The sequence below is a fragment of the Pristiophorus japonicus genome, chromosome 1 (genome assembly GCF_044704955.1).
Source record: "Pristiophorus japonicus isolate sPriJap1 chromosome 1, sPriJap1.hap1, whole genome shotgun sequence".
Classification (NCBI taxonomy): Eukaryota; Metazoa; Chordata; class Chondrichthyes; family Pristiophoridae; genus Pristiophorus; species Pristiophorus japonicus.
Genome location: NC_091977.1, coordinates 147,293,837 through 147,310,417, shown reverse-complemented (window position 1 = coordinate 147,310,417; position 16,581 = coordinate 147,293,837). Strand labels below are relative to the sequence as shown.

At 45.6% G+C, this 16,581-nt stretch overlaps 1 protein-coding gene and 1 non-coding gene across 2 annotated transcripts in view; both read left to right on the top strand.

The window, feature by feature from the left end:
- LOC139265992 (small conductance calcium-activated potassium channel protein 2) overlaps positions 1-16,581 on the top strand; it is a 271,997-nt gene that overhangs the window by 98,712 nt on the left and 156,704 nt on the right. The gene's annotated exons all lie outside the window — the stretch shown is intronic.
- Positions 9,213-9,409, top strand: LOC139279573 (U2 spliceosomal RNA). The gene has a single exon (XR_011596507.1). It is a non-coding gene; the product is annotated as a U2 spliceosomal RNA (small nuclear RNA).

Here is a 16,581-nt window from a genome sequence, read left to right as displayed (position 1 = left end):
GAGTAGGCGTCTACTACAACCAAAAACATTTTTCCCATGAAACGACCTGCGTAGTTCACATGGATGCGTGACCATGGCTTGGCGGGCCAGGACCAGGGGCGAAGGGGTGCTTCGCTGGGTGCGTTCCCTAGCTGAGCACACGTGTTGCACCTGCGAACACAAAGTTCCAGGTCTGCATCTATCCCTGGCCACCAAACGTGTGACCTGGCAATTGCCTTCATCATGACAATTCCCGGGTGCTCATTGTGAAGTTCTCTGATAAACACCTCTCTGCCCATCTGGGGCATGACTACTTGGTGTCCCCACAATAGGCAATCAGCCTGAATCGAGAGTTCATCCTTGCGCCTATGAAACGGTTTAAATTCCTCAGGGCATGCCCCGTACGTGGCTGCCCAGTCCCCATTCAGGACACATTTCTTGACTAAAGACAGTAGCGGGTCTTTATTTGTCCAGTCTTTGATCTGATGGACTGTCACAGGTGAGCCTTCGCTTTTGAAAGCTTCAACAGCCTTGACCATCTCAGCATCATGCTCAGTTGCCCCCTCAGTGATGGCTAGTGGGAGCCTACTGAGTGCATTGGCACAGTTTTCAGTGCCCGGTCTGTGCCGAATTGTGTAGTCATAGGCGGCTAACATGAGTGCCCACCTCTGTATGCGGGCCGATGCATTCACATTTATGGCTTTGTTGTCGGTCAAAAGGGACGTTAGGGGTTTGTGATCTGTCTCCAGCTCAAATTTCCTGCCAAACAGGTACTGGTGCATTTCTTTTACTGCATATATACATGCTAGCGCTTCCTTTTCTACCATCCTGTAGCCCCTTTCTGCCTGGGACAGACTTCTGGAGGCATAAGCCACCGGCTATAACTGACCATTGGCATTCATGTGCTGCAACACACACCTGACCTCATAGGGCGACGCATCGCACGTTAAAACAAGTTTCTTACACAGGTCATATAATATTAACAGTTTGTTGGAGCATAACAAATTGCGTGCTGTATCAAAAGCCCTTTCCTGGCTGTCCCCCCAGACCCAATCGCGACCTTTGTGTAGGAGCACGTGTAGCGGCTCTAGCAGCATGCTCAATTTGGGAAGAAAATTACCAAAATAGTTCAGGAGCCCCAGGAATGAATGCAGCTCCGTCGTGTTACGGGGTCTGGGTGCTCTCTGGATTGCTTCCATTTTGGATGCAGTAGGTCTGATCCCGTCTGCTGCTACCCTCCTCCCCAGGAATTCTACCTTTGGAGCCAAGAAGATGCACTTTACTTTTTTCAGTTGCAGCCCTACCCGGTCCAGTCTGCGTAGCACCTCCTCCAGGTTGTGGAGGTGTTCTTCAGTATCACGACCCGTGATGAGGATGTTGCTTTGAAAAACCACCGTCCTTGGAATTGACTTGAGGAGGCTTTCCATATTTCGCTGAAAGATCGCGGCGGCGGAGCGAATCCCGAATGGACATCTGTTATACTTAAACAACCACTTGTGTGTCGTGATGATGGTCAGCTTCTTCGACTCACTCGCCAGCTCCTGGGTCATGCAAGCTGAGGTCAGTTCCAATTTTGAAAAAAGTTTGCCACCGGATAGCATCGCAAAGAGGTCCTCCGCTCTCGGTAGCGGGTACTGGTCTTGGAGTGACACCCGATTGATGGTGGCCTTGTAATCACCACATATCCTGACCGACCCATCCGCCTTGAGCACCGGCACGGTCGGGCTCGCCCAGTCACTGAATTCGACTGGCGAGATGATGCCTTCCCTCAGCAGGCGATCCAATCCGCATTCAATCTTTTCCCGCATCACGTACGGCACCGCTCTGGCCTTGTGGTGTTCTGGCCTGGCGTCCGGGTTTATGTGAATCACTACCTTGGTCCCCATGAAAGTGCCGATGTCGGGTTGAAATAATGAGTCAAATTTGTCCAGGATCTGTGAGCATGATACTCGCTCCACAGAAGAAATTGCATTGACATCGCCCCATTTCCAGTTCATGACAGCAAGCCAACTCCTCCCCAGTAGTGCGGGACCGTCCCCCGGGACAATCCAGAGTGGCAACCTGTTCTCCGAATCTTTGTGGGTCACGACTACCGTGGCGCTGCCTAGCACCGGAATGATCTCCTTTGCATATGTACGTAGCTGTGTGTCAATCGGCAATAATTTTGGCCTCCTGGCCTTGGACACCCACAACCTTTCGAACTGTTTAATACTCATCAGGGACTGGCTGGCTCCCGTGTCTAGCTCAACTAATACTGGGATGCCATTGAGGAGCACTTTCATCATTATCGGTGGCGTCCTGGTATATGAACTGTATACGTGCTTCACATGAACTCGCTGAACTTCAGCTTCCAGCGATTTCCCCCAGTATTAATTTGGCCTCCTAGGGCTTACATCGGGCCCATCCTCCTCGTACACCAACCTGGCTGCAGGCTTCCTGCACATACGCGCCAAGTGACCGCTGACGTTGCAGTTTCAGCAGATATATTGCAGATACCTGCAAGCTCTGGCTGGGTGTTACCCTCCACACCTCCAGCATGAGCTGGAGGCCCCGTTGTTGGAAACAAAAGGTCCATTACCAGTCGATCATCTCTGACTGTCCCTGTAACTGTCCTTAAGCGCCCCATTAACAGGTGTTGAAGGCCCCATTACTGGCCGTATTGTCCATTGCAATGGCATGAATCGCCATTCAGCTAGCCATTGTCTCTGTTGAATTCCCCCTTTGGGTTTGACTGCATGCTGGGGCATGTCCGATTGCCCTTGTCTGCCTAGAGAATTGTGTGCCGCATTAACAATGTTGACTCCCTGGTCGTTCGCCGCATTTGAGCCACGATTTTTATCATACATCATTCTGGTCTCTTCCTCCCCTGAGTTAAATGTCTGGGCTATCAGAGCCATCGCTTCCAAGGTCAAGTCTTTAGTCTCAATCAGTTTCCTGAAAACCCCAGCATGCCCGATGCCCTCAATAAAATGTCTCGCAGCATCTCCGCTCTGCATGCATCTGGGAACTTACATAGGCTCGCCAGTCGCCAGAGATCTGCCACGAAGTCTGGAATGCTTTGTCCTTCTCGCCGCTGGTGCGTGTAAAACCGTGTCTCGCCATGTGCATGCTGCTCGCCGGTTTAAATTGCTCCCCGATCAACTTACTGAGCTCTTCGAACGTCTTGTCCGCTGGCTTCTCTAGTGCTGGAAGGTCCTTCATCAGGGAGTACGTTCTGGATCCACAAACCATCAAGAGATGAGCCCTGCGTTTGTCGGCCGAATCCTGTCCCAACCATTCCTTAGTGACAAAACTTTGCTGCAGTCTCTCAATAAAGTTGTCCCAATCATCACCAACACAGTACCTCTCTTCTGTGCTGCTAGTGGCCATGCTCACCTGGTTTAAATCCCAGTTTCTCGTCGCCAATGATATGTCCTTACTATACAGTAAAAATGCACACGAGGCCCATACTTGAGAGAAGATCACTCTGTGACCAGTTGCCTTTATTACCAAGACCTCAAGTGATGAAGGTGGGTGGAGCTTCCCCTTTTATACCTGAAAGTCCAGGTTAGGAGTATCTCCCACAAGTTCACCCATTGTGGTCAATGTTCTCAAGGTGTACAAATTAGGTCAGCTTATACATGGGTTGCAATGATAGTTGAATACATGACAGTTAATATGCAGGTACAGCAAGTAATCAGGAAGGCCAATGGAATCTTGGCCTTTATTGCAAAGGGCATGGAGTATAAAAGCAAGAAAGTCTTGCTACAGTTATGCAGGGTATTGGTGAGGCCACTCCTGGAATACTGCGTACAGTTTGGGTTTCCATATTTACAAAAGGATATACTTGCTTTGGAGGCAGTTCAGAGAAGTGTCGCTGGGTTGATTCCGAAGATGAACAGGTTGACTTATGAGGAAAGGTTGAGTAGGTTGAACCTCTACTCATTGGAATTCAGAAGAATAAGAGGTGATCTTATCGAAACGTATAAGATTATGAGGGGGCTTGACAAGATGGATACAGAGAGGATGTTTCCACTGATGGGGGAGACTAGAACTAGGGGGCATAATCTTCGAATAAGGGGCCGCCCATTTAAAACTGAGATGAGGAGGAATTTCTTCTCTCAGAGGGTTGTAAATCTGTGGAATTCACTGCCTCAGAGAGCTGTGGATGCTGGGACATTGAATAAATTTAAAACAGAAATATACAGTTTCTTAAATGATAAGGGATTAAGGGGTTATGGGGAGTGGGCAGGGAAGTGGACCTGAGTCCATGATCGGATCAGCCATGATTGTATTAGATGGCGGAGTAGGCTCAAGGGGCCATATGGCCTACTCCTACTCCTATTTCTTATGTTCTTTTGAATGAAATAAAAAAAATTTTGAATTTTTGACATGTTTTGGTGTATTTTCCAGCATCCTAGGAGTTTGTACCCAGTGTCTGTTATTACTAACCCACCCCCTCTCTCTCCATTCCAGGAGCCAAGCTCCTGTCTTCATGCATTTTCTCCATACTGAGTGGTGGATGACTATTTGTTATTTGTTGCGATGGTTACCTGGTCTTGTAAAGGAGCCACTTCCAGTTGCTTATTGAACCTGGAAGCTCATTAGAGCAAATGAATTTCAATAACATTACAATTCGGTGATAAGAGTAGAAAGCCATCCTGAGAATTTTAAAATGAAGGCAATGCTTAACCAGGAGCCAATGTAGGTTAGCGAGCATAGCAGTAATTGGTGAATGGACTTGGTGCGTGTTAGGACACAGGCAGCAGAGTTTTGGATGATCTCAAGTTTACGGAAGGTGGAAGATGGGAGGCGTTGGAATAGTCAAGTCTAGAGGTAACAAAGACATGGATGAGGGTTTCAGCAGCGGATGAGCTGAGGCAGACTGATTCGGGTGGTGTTATGGAGGAAAGAATATCACAGTAGTCAGAATCTTAATTTCCATTAAATGATTCAGAGTAGCAATCTAAACTTTTACCTGCTTTAATAATTTACTTTAATTTCACAGTCAATTAAAGTACTGGGTAGTTGCTTAGATGATTTTAATCACAATGCTAGTTACTGTAAAATCCGCTATATGTTGATTGCACCAGTATAAAAATCACACGTGGCTTCTATGCAGACATTTGGCCAGAAAATAATTGATTGCACTAGGGCATTAATTGTACTCCCACGTTTGCAACTTGGAAAGCTTGCTTCAAGAAAGAATATGGATTTATATCAAGTTAATTCTCATGATATTTTTGAATCGTCAGTTTTTTTTAAGAATTTGAACATAAAAAGTACCTCTATTTTTATTTAGTGTTGTTTCCATCTCTTTGGGTTGCATCCTGCGGGCGGATGCCACCGGCTTGCAAAAAATTTGCATAAGAACATAAGAAGATAAGAATTAGGAGCAGGAGTAGGCCATTTGGCCCCTCGAGCCTGCTCCGCCATTCAATAAGATCATGGCTGATCTGATCATGGACTCAGCTCTACTTCCCTGCCCGCTCCCCATAACCCTTTACTCTCTTATCACTCAAAACTCTGTCTATCTTCGCCTTAAATATATTCAATGACCCAGCCTCCACAGCTCTCTGGGGCAGAGAATTTCACAGATTTACAACCCTCTGAGAGAAGAAATTTCTCCTCATCTCAGTTTTAAATGGTCGGCCCCTTATTCTAGATCTCTGTCCCCTAGTTTTAGTTTTCCCTATGAGTGGAAATATCCTCTCTGCATCCACCTTGTCGAGCCCCTTCATTATCTTATAAGTTTCAATAAGATCATCTCTCATTCTTCTGAACTGCAATGTGTATAGGCCCAACCTACTCAACCTATCCTCATAAATCAACCCTCTCATCTCCAGAATCAACCTAGTGAACCTTCTCTGAATAGCCTCCAATGCTCTTAAATACAGGGACCAAAAATGTACGCAGTAATCCAGGTGTGGCCTCACCAATATCCTGTACAATTGCAGCAGGAATTCTCTGCTTTTATGCTCCATCCCCCTTGCAATAAAGGCCAACATTCCATTTGTCTTCAGGATTACATCCTGTACCTGCGTACTAACTTTTTGTGTTTTATGCACAAAGACCTCCAGGTCTCTCTGTACTGCAGCACCTAGCAATTTTTCTCCATTTAAATTACAATTTGCTTTTCTTTTATTTCTGCCAAAGTGGATAACCTCACATTTTTCCACATTACACTCCATTTGTCAAATTTTTGTCCACTCACTTAGCCTGTCTATATCCCTTTGCAGATTTTCTGTGTCCTCCTCATAATTTGCTTTCCCACCATCTTTGTATCATCAACAAACTTGGCCACATTACACTTGGTCCCTTCATCCAAGTCATTAATATAGATTGTAAATAGTTGAGGACCCAGCACCGATCCCTGCGGCACCCCACTAGTTACTGTTTGTCAACTGGAAAATTACCCATTTATTCCGACTCTCTGTTTTCTGTTAGTTCGCCAATCCTCTATCCATGCTAATATATTACCCCCAACTCCGTGAGCCTTTATCTTGTGCAGTAACCTCTTACGTGGCACCTTATCGAATGCCTTCTGGAAATCCAAATACACCACATCCACTGGTTCCCCCTTATTCATCCTATTCATTACATCTTCAAAGACCTCCAGCAATTTTGTCAAACATGATTTCCCTTTCATAAAACCATGCTGACTCTGCTTGATTGAATCATGCTTTTCCAAATATCCCGTCACTGCTTCCTTAATAATGGACTTAAGCATTTTCCCAATGACAGATGTTAGACTAACCGGTCTATAGTTTCCTGCTTTTTCTCTGCCTATTGTTGGCTTGGCAACTTGCACTCGTGGGCCTTTCCGCGTACCCGCGGGTAGAGGCCCACATATCCCAGGAGTGTAGGTGCTTCGCAAGCACCCTTGGGATCATGGGGGCTGGCCCAACCAATGAAAGTAGGGGGATTCCCATTCATATTTATGGTACGTTACATTTCTACGGAGCTGCCATAAGTATGAATGGAAATACCCCACCCCCACCAAAACACGCAAACACATTAAATATATAGAAAAAACACATTATATATTTAAAATTAATTAAAGTGTAATTTCATTAAATATTTTATAAAAAATGTATTATTTTGAATTTTTTTAATATGTTTTCACAGATCAAAAAATAAATGTAACTTAATGGACAGGTTTTTTAATATATAAATGAGTGATAAAATGTTATTTTTCTATTTTTTAAAACTCCTGCATTGGTAAAAGCAGGCCTTACGTCTGCTTTTACCAGTGTAAAAATTTCAAGGGCATTCGCTGGGCAGAAGTTGGGCAAAAAGCCCAATGCTCAGCCTGCAGAGGCCTATTTCCCAAGGATGTGTGCGATCTGTCAGAGAATTGACAGATCGCAAGTTCCTGGTTTTGGCGCATACGCAGTGCATGCCTAAACTTGCGGGGCCCTTACGGGCACAGCGCACCTCATACACTCCCGTAGGGGCTGCAAATTCAGCCCATTATTTTGTGAGCAAGAAATCAGCTTGTTGTTATACTTCTGCGAATGTCATTCTCGGGCTAGCAGAAATAAGCATGAGCAGCACAGGTTGACTCAACTTCCAGTTGTTCCCTTTTTCCCCTCTCAGGAAATGCCTGGCCTTCACCCAATGCCCCTTTTGGAATCTATGGATTACATCAGTAACTAACTATATGGGGAAGAGCCTCTGGCATAATGCTTTAGTGTATAAACATGCTGCTCAGTTCAACCATATCCATTCTTGATATTTCAGATAATTTCAGATCTGTTTTATACCAAAGCTTTGCAGCTGTGGTTGGCAGGGTGTTCAAAGCAGCACAATGTAGAGTATCAAATCACAGCTGGTGAAGACAAAGAAAGAAGGGACTTGTATTTAGTTGTGGCTCTCACATCTTCCGTGTTGTTCCAAAGAGCATTGCAGCCTTTACTTTTGAAATGCAGTCACTGTTCCTTTGTAGGTAAGTGTGGTAGCCAATTTACTCACAGGGAGCCAAGCCCAGGCAAGGTCCCAGACAGCAATGGGATAAATGTCCAGAGAATCTGTTCTTGGTGGTGTTGGTTGAAGGAAACATATTGGCCAGGACACTGAGAGAACTCATCTGCTCTTTGAATAGTGCCGTGGGAGATTTTTATGTTGACTTCCGTGGACAGACATGACAGTCACTGTGAGGGAGAAACAGGTTTAAACAGGGAATGAAATCGGTACTCAACTGGGGCAGAATTATGTCAAAACAGCGGCTCCTGAATTATAATTGTTTTTTCTTTAAATCTGGATGGTATGATTAAAGTTTTGGTTATCTGATCATTAATAATAGCAATAGCTTGAGTTAGGTAAGATATTTATAGCAGAAATCTCAATATTGGTTAAGAAGACTTAGTTGGAAGTAAATTGTGTTTACTCTTCTCTTAAATGGAATGCGCAGCTCATTATTTTTTCTGCTTTAAAAGCTTAGAGCAATCAGTAATTTAGAGAAGCCAGCTAGCTGGATAGGGGCGAAAAATTCACGGTGTTTCTGGTGGACTACCATAATAACGTCGGTGACAGTCTGTCAGAATGGCCGTAAACTAGGCCAGTGATGGCATTGTGGTTCGGGACCAGAGGCCCAGGGGCAGTAGGGGCCAGCCCACATGCGATATGTGTGCGCGCTAGGTCCATGCAGCTGAGCTAGTCTCCAGTCGTCTTGGGTAATCCTTGCCACTGGACCAAGACCTAGCTCTGTCAAGTCCGTGTGGTGGCTGGTGTGCAACGGTCACCACATGTTAAAAAAATCCACGCACAGGTATCTTCCACCCTTCAGGATGTAGTTCTGGATCTGGAATATTAGGTCCTTCATTGGAACACCTGTGAACTTATCCTTTTTTGGCGTGGAAGCATGTCATCCTCATTTCGAGGGACCGCCTATGATGATGATGGTTGTGTTACTGGACTAGTAATCCAAAGTCCTCAACTAACAATCTGTGGACCCGAGTTCAAATCCCACCACAACAGCTGGGGAATTTAAATTCAGTTAATTACAATTTTAAATCTCGAATTTAAAGCTAGTATCAGTAATGGTGACCATAAAATTACTGGATTATCGTAAAAACACATCTGGTTCACTAATGTCCTTTCAGGAAGGAAATCTGCCATCCTTACCTGGTCTGACCTATATGTGACTTCAGAACCACAGCAATGTGATTGACACTTAACTACCCTCTGAAAAGGGAGGGTGAACAGCCAGTTGTCGTGGTGCATATAGATACCAATGAAAATTTAATTTAAAAAAAACTTCTCGGCCTTTTGGCTAAGATCATGCGTAACTGACCTGACAGGGGAGTAACCATGACCCCAACGTGGTTCTCCCTGGATCAGGAAGGTGGTTCTCCTTTGCTTTTTGGAAATAGGAGGTGGGTGGGGTGGCTTGACCCATCCACCTCCACGGAGGTGTGTGGGGTTGCTGACCCATCCACCTCCATGGCACGAACCTGGTATTGCAGTACTTCCAGGAACGGTGCTTGGGCTCTAAGCCTTTTGGCTAAGAGCATTAGCGCAGGGTGATCCTTGATGTGTGCAAGGTGACCTCTGGCGTTTGTGATCTGACAAAGAATTGGAAAGATTGGCTACGATTAAAAAAAAATATATATATATAGGTACCAATGATATAGGTAAAAAAAACAGGATGAGGTCCTACAAGACGAATTTAGGGAGCTAGGAGCTAAATTAAAAAGTAGGATCTCAAAAGTAGTAATCTCAAGATTGCTACCAGTGCCATGTGCTAGTCAGAGTAGGAATCGCAGGATAGCTCAGATGAATATGTGGCTTGAGGAATGGTGCAGCAGGGAGGGATTCAAATTCCTGGGATATTGGAAGCAGTTCTGGGGGTGGTGGGACCAGTACAAACCGGACGGTCTGCACCTGGGCAGGACCGGAGCCAATATCCTAGGGGGAGTGTTTGCTAGTGCTGTTGGGGAGGAGTTAAACTAATATGGCAGGGGGATGGGAACCTATGCAGGGAGACAGAGGGAAATAGAAGCAGAGGTGGAGAAGAAAAAGATAGAAAGAAGAAAAGTAAAAGTGGAGGGCAGAGAAACCTAAATCAAAAAGCAAAAAAGGTCACATTACAGCAAAATTCTAAAGGGGCAAAGTGTGTTAGAAAGACAAGCCTGAAGGCTCTGTGCCTCAATGCGAGGAGTATTCGGAATAAGGTGGAAGAATTAACTGCGCAGATAGCAGTTAACGGTTAGGATGTAATTGACATCACGGAGACATGGCTCCAGGGTGACCAAGGCTGGGAACTCAACATCCAGGGATATTCAACATTTAGGAAGGATAGACAGAAAGGAAAAGGAGGCGGGGTGGCATTGCTGGTTAAAGAGGAAATTAATGCAATAGTAAGAAAGGACATTAGCTTGGATGATGTGGAATCGGTATGGGTGGAGCTACGGAACACTAAGGGGCAGAAAACACGAGTGGGAGTTGTGTACAGACCACCAAACAGTAGTAGTAAGGTTGGGGACAGCATCAAACAAGAAATTAGGGATGCATGCAACAAAAGGTACAGCAGTTATCATGGGTGACTCTAATCTACATATTGATTGGCCTAACCAAAGTGGTAGCAATGCAGTGGAGGAGGATTTCCTGGAGTGTATTCGGGATAGTTTTCTAGACCAATATGTCGAGGAACCAACTAGGGAGCTGGCCATCCTAGACTGGGTGATGTGTAATGAGAAAGGACTAATTAACACTCTTGTTGTGCGAGGCCCCTTGGGAAAGAGTGACCATAACATGGGAGAATTCTTTATTAAGATGGAGAGTGACACAGTTAATTCAGAAACTAGGGTCCTGAACTTAAGGAAAGGTAACTTTGATGGTATGAGGTGTGAATTGGCTAGAATAGACTGGCAAATGATACTTAAAGTGTTGACGGTGGATAGGCAATGGCAAACATTTAAAGATCACATGGATGAACTTCAGCAATTGTACATCCCTGTCTGGAGTAAAAATAAAACGGGGAAGATGGCTCAACCGTGGCTAACAAGGGAAATTAAGAATAGTGCTAAATCCAAGGAAGAGGCATATAAATTGGCCAGAAAAAGTAGCAAACCTGAGGACTGGGAGAAATTTAAAATTCAGCAGAGGAGGACAAAGGGTTTAATTAAGAGGGGGAAAATAGAGTATGAAAAGAAGCTTGCCGGGAACATAAAAACTGACTGCAAAAGCTTCTATAGATAAATGAAGAGAAAACGATTAGTGAAGACAAACGTAGGTCCCTTGCAGTCGGATTCAGGTGAATTTATAATGGGGAACAAAGATATGGCAGACCATTTGAACAAATACTTTGGTTCTGTCTTCACGAAGGAAGACACAAATAACCTTCCAGAGGTACTAGGGGACCGAGGATTTCGTGAGAAGGAGGAACTGAAGGATATCATTAGGCGGGAAATTGTGTTAGGGAAATTGATGGGATTGAAGGCTGATAAATCCCCAGGGCCTGATAGTCTGCATCCCAGAGTACTTAAGGAAGTGGCCCGAGAAATAGTGGATGCATTGGTGATCAGTTTCCAACAGTCTATCGACTCTGGATCAGTTCCTATGGACTGGAGGGTAGCTAATGTAACCCCACTTTTTAAAAAGGGAGGGAGAGAAAAAGCGGGTAATTATAGACCGGTTAGCCTGACATCAGTAGTGGGGAAAATGTTGGAATAAATTATTAAGGATGAAATAGCAGCGCATTTGGAAAGCAGTGACAGGATCGGTCCAAGTCAGCATGGATTTATGAAGGGGAAAACGTGCTTGACAAATCTTCTGGAATTTTTTGAGGATGTAACTAGTAGAGTGGACAAGGGAGAACCAGTGGATGTGATGTATTTCGACTTTCAAATGGCTTTTGACAAGGTTCCACACAAGAGATTGGAGTGCAAAATCAAAGCACATGGTATTCAGGGTAATATACTGACGTGGATAGGGAACTGGTTGGCAGACAGAATGCAGAGAGTCGGGATAAACGAGTCCTTTTCAGAATCGCAGGCAATGACTAGTGGAGTGCCGCAGGGCTCAGTGCTGGGACCCCAGCACTTTACAATATACATCAGTGATTTAGATGAAGGAATTGAGTGTAATATCTGCAAGTTTTCAGATGACACTATACTGGGTGGCGGTGTGAGCTGTGAGGGGGAAGCTAAGAGGCTGCAGGGTGACTTGGACAGTTTAAGTGAGTGGGCAAATGCATGGCAGATGCAGTATAATGTGGGTAAATATGAGGTTATCCACTTTGGGGGCAAAAACGCGAAGACAGAATATTATCTGAATGGTGGCAGATTCGGAAAAGGGGAGGTGCAACGGGACCTGGGTGTCATGGTTCATCAGTCATTGAAAGTTGGCATGCAGGTACAGCAGGCAGTGAAGAAGGTAAATGGTGTGTTGGCCTTCATAGCTAGGGGATTTGAGTTTAGGAGCAGGGAAGTCTTACTGCAGTTTTACAGGGCCTTGGTGAGGCCTCAACTGGAATATTGTGTTCAGTTTTGGTCTCCTAATCTGAGGAAGGACGTTCTTGCTATTGAGGGAGTGCAGCAAAGGTTCACCAGACTGATTCCAGGGATGGCTGGACTGACATATGAACATAAGAGCATAAGAACATAAGAATTAGGAACAGGAGTAGGCCATCTAGCCCCTCGAGCCTGCTCCGCCATTCAAAAAGATCATGGCTGATCTGGCCGTGGACTCAGCTCCACTTATCCGCCCGCTCCCCATAACCCTAAATAAAACAGAGGCAAGTTTGTACCTTGCTTAGTTAAACAGTACTCAGTTTGAATCTTTATTGCATACATAACATTTGGCGACAAGAATACAAGAATGTTTGTTTGCAAAATGAGCATGATTGGATTCTTAGAGCAATTCGTGGAGGGAGAAGATTGGGCAGAGTTTGCGAGCCGTTTGAACCAGTACTTCATGACCAACAAAATGAAGGGGGTCGACGATACAGATCGGCGCCGGGCCGTGCTTCTCACTGTGTGCGTTCAAAGATCTACGGTCTGATAAAGAATCTACTCATGCCTCGTGATCCAACAGAGAAAATGTACAACGAGTTGTGTACATTGGTACAGGAGCACCTCAAGCCAAGCAACGGCATCTTCATGTCGCGATACAGGTTTATACACACGTTCGGTCGGAGGGCCAGAGCGCAGCGGAATTCGTTGCCGACCTGAGACGTCTAGTGGGACCGTGCAGGTTCGGGACGGTTTTGGCAGACATGCTGCGAGACTTCTTTGTTATCGGTATCAACCATGAGGTGATCCTGCACAAACTTCTGGCGGTGGAGGAGTTGGATTTAAAAAGGGCCATCCAGATCACTCAATCATGTATGACGACAGACAGGAGTTTAAAGCAAATATCGGTGAAGAACCGAACCTCGGCAAATACTGTAAATGCGATTGATTCGGCGTTCAGCAGAGCGGCACATGGCAGGGTCTGTCCGGCTGTGTTTGCGAAACCTGTAGCTGCCCAAAGTCCGCCAGCAGGAATGTATCCGACTTCTCCATGTTGGCGTTGTGGGGGAAATCATCGGCACCAGCAGCGCTGATTTAAGCAATAGAGTTGCAAAGGCTGTCTGAGAGTGGGGCATCTCCAGCGCAAGTGTCCGCAGATGAGCAAGCGAGCTGCGACACACCACGCGGAGGATGAGAGTCAGACTAGCGTGGATCCGGATACGCAATCCGAGATGCCAGAGGAGAAAGTGTATGGACTGTACTCTTTCATAACCAAGAATAAACCAATTTTGATTAATGTGAAGTTTAAAGGTATAACGGTATCGATGGAACTGAACATGGGGACGAGTCAATCGATCATGAACGAGAGGGCATTTTATAAGCTGTCGGATACTAAGACTGTGAGGCCCAGGCTGAGCCCTGTTAACGCCAAACTGTGCACATACACCAAAGAACTGATAAAGGTGATTGGCAGTGTACAAATTAATGTGTCATATAATGGTGGAGTTCACAAGTTTCCGCTGTGGATTGTTCCAGGTAATGGTCCAACGCTGCTCGGCAGGAGCTTGTTGGAGTAAATCAGATGCGACTGAAACAACATAAAGGCATTGTCGTTGGAGGAAGATACATGTGCCCAAGTATTGAGCAAGTTCCCCTCGCTGTCCGAACCGGGTATCGTCAAATTACGGGATCCAAGATCCAGATCCACGTGGACTCAGATGCAAGATCCGTCCATCATATACCTCGGGCAGTCCCATATATGATGCGGGAGATGGTCGAAATTGAACTGGACAGGCTCCAGCATGAAAGGATCATATCACCGGTCGAATTTAATGAATGGGCCAGCCCCATTGTTCCTGTGCTGAAAAGTGATGGCACAGTCAGAATCTGTGGAGACTACAAGGCTACAAGACTTCGAAACAGGATCAGTACCCATTACCGAAGGCTGATGACTTGTTTGCAACACTAGGCGGGGGGAAGTCGTTCACAAAACTGGATTTGACGTCGGCCTACATGACACAGGAGCTGGTTGAGACATCGAAGAGACGTGTATTAACACGCATAAAGGACTGTTTATTTATCACAGGTGCCCTATTGGAATTCGCTCGGCTGCAGCAATATTTCAGAGGAACATGGAGAATTGACTGGAGTCCGTTCCCAGAACTGTCGTGTTCTAAGATGACATCCTGATCACCGGTTATGACTCCAAGGAACATCTGAACAACCTGGAAGAGGTTCTACTGTGTTTGGATAGCATGGCACTCAGACTTAAACGTTCGAAGTGCACCTTCATGGCACCGGAGGTTGAATTCCTCGGGAGGAAAATCGCCACTGATGGCATCAGACCGACTGACGTGAAAACCAAGGTCATTAAGAATGCACCCAAGCCACAGAATGTGATGGAGCTGCATTCGTTCATGGGTCTACTCAACTATTTAGATAACATCCTACCTAAATTGAGCACCTTACTCGAACCACTGCACATGCTATTGAGAAAAGGCGACAGCTGGGTGCGGGGCACATTGCAAGACAGAGCTTTCGAGAAAGGCACCAATCTGCTTTGCTCGAACAAGCTGCTGGCACATTATAACCCATGTAAGCATTTAGTTTTGGCCTGTAACGCATCATCATATGGAATTGGTTGCGTACTCCAACAAGCCAATGAGTCGGAGAAATGTCAACCTGTCGCGTATGCATCCAAAAGTTTGTCGAAAGCAGAAAAAGCCGACAGCATGGTAGAAAAAGATGCTTTAGCGTGTGTGTACAGTGTTAAAAAGATGCATCAATACCTGTTCGGTCTAAGTTTCGAATTAGAGACCAATCACAAGCCACTCATTTCATTGTTTTCCGAGAGCAAAGATATCAATTCCAACGCTTCATCCCGCATCCAAAGGTGGGCGCTGACATTATCTGCCTATGTTTATGTCATTCGCCACAGACCTGGCACAGAAAATTGTGCAGATGCTTTGAGCCAGTTGCCAATGCCCACACCGAAGGTTGAAACACCACAACCAGCAGATCTAATGTTAATCATGGATGCTTTTGAGAGTGAAGGAACCCCTTTAATCGTTCAACAAGTTAAGACCTGGACCAGCCAGGACCCAATTTTATCGGTGGTAAAAGGTTGCATCCTCAAAGAGCATTGGTCTGCCATACTTAAGCAAATGTGCGAGGACGCCAAACTGTACATTCGTCGCAAGGACGGAGTGTCTATTCAAGCAGATTGCATATTGTGGGGCAATCGCGCTGTAATGCCCAAGAAAGGGAGAGAGAAGTTCGTGCGTGAGTTACACAGCACACATCCCGGTATAGTGATGATGAAGGCCATCGCCAGGTCCCATGTATGGTGGCTAGGGATTGATTCTGAGCTGGAAGCATGCGTGCATCAGTGCAACACTTGCATGCAGCTCAGCAAACAGAAACATAGAAAATAGGTGCAGGAATAGGCCATTCGGCCCTTCGAGACTGCACCACCATTCAATATGATCATGGCTGATCATGCAACTTCAGTACCCCATTCCTGCTTTCTCTCTATACCCCTTGATTCGTTTAGCCGTAAGGGCCACATCTAGCTCCCTTTTGAATATATCTAATGAACTGGCCTCAACAACTTTCTGTGGTAGAGAATTCCATAGGTTCACAACTCTCTGAGTGAAGAAGTTTCTCCTCATCTTGGTCCTAAATGGCTTACCCCTTATCCTTAGACTGTGACCCCTGGTTCTGGACTTCCCCAACATCGGGAACATTCTTCCTGCATTTAACCTGTCCAATCCCATCAGAATTTAAAATGTTTCTATGAGATCCCCTCTCATCCTTCTAAATTCCAGTCAATATAAGCCTAGTCAATTCAGTCTTTCTTCATATGTCAGTCCTGCCATCCCAGGAATCAGTCTGGTGAACCTTTACTGCACTCCCCCAATAGCAAGAATGTCCTTCCTCAGATTAGGAGACCAAAACTGTACACAATATTCCAGGTGTGGCCTCACCAAGGCCCTGTACAACTACAGCAAGACCTCCCTGCTCATTTACTCAAATCCTGTTGCTTTGAAGGCCAACATGCCATTTGCCTTCTTCACTGCCTACTGTACCTTCATGCCAACTTTCAATGACTGATGTACCATGACACCCAGCTCTCGTTGCACCTCCCCTTTTCCTAATCTGTCATCTT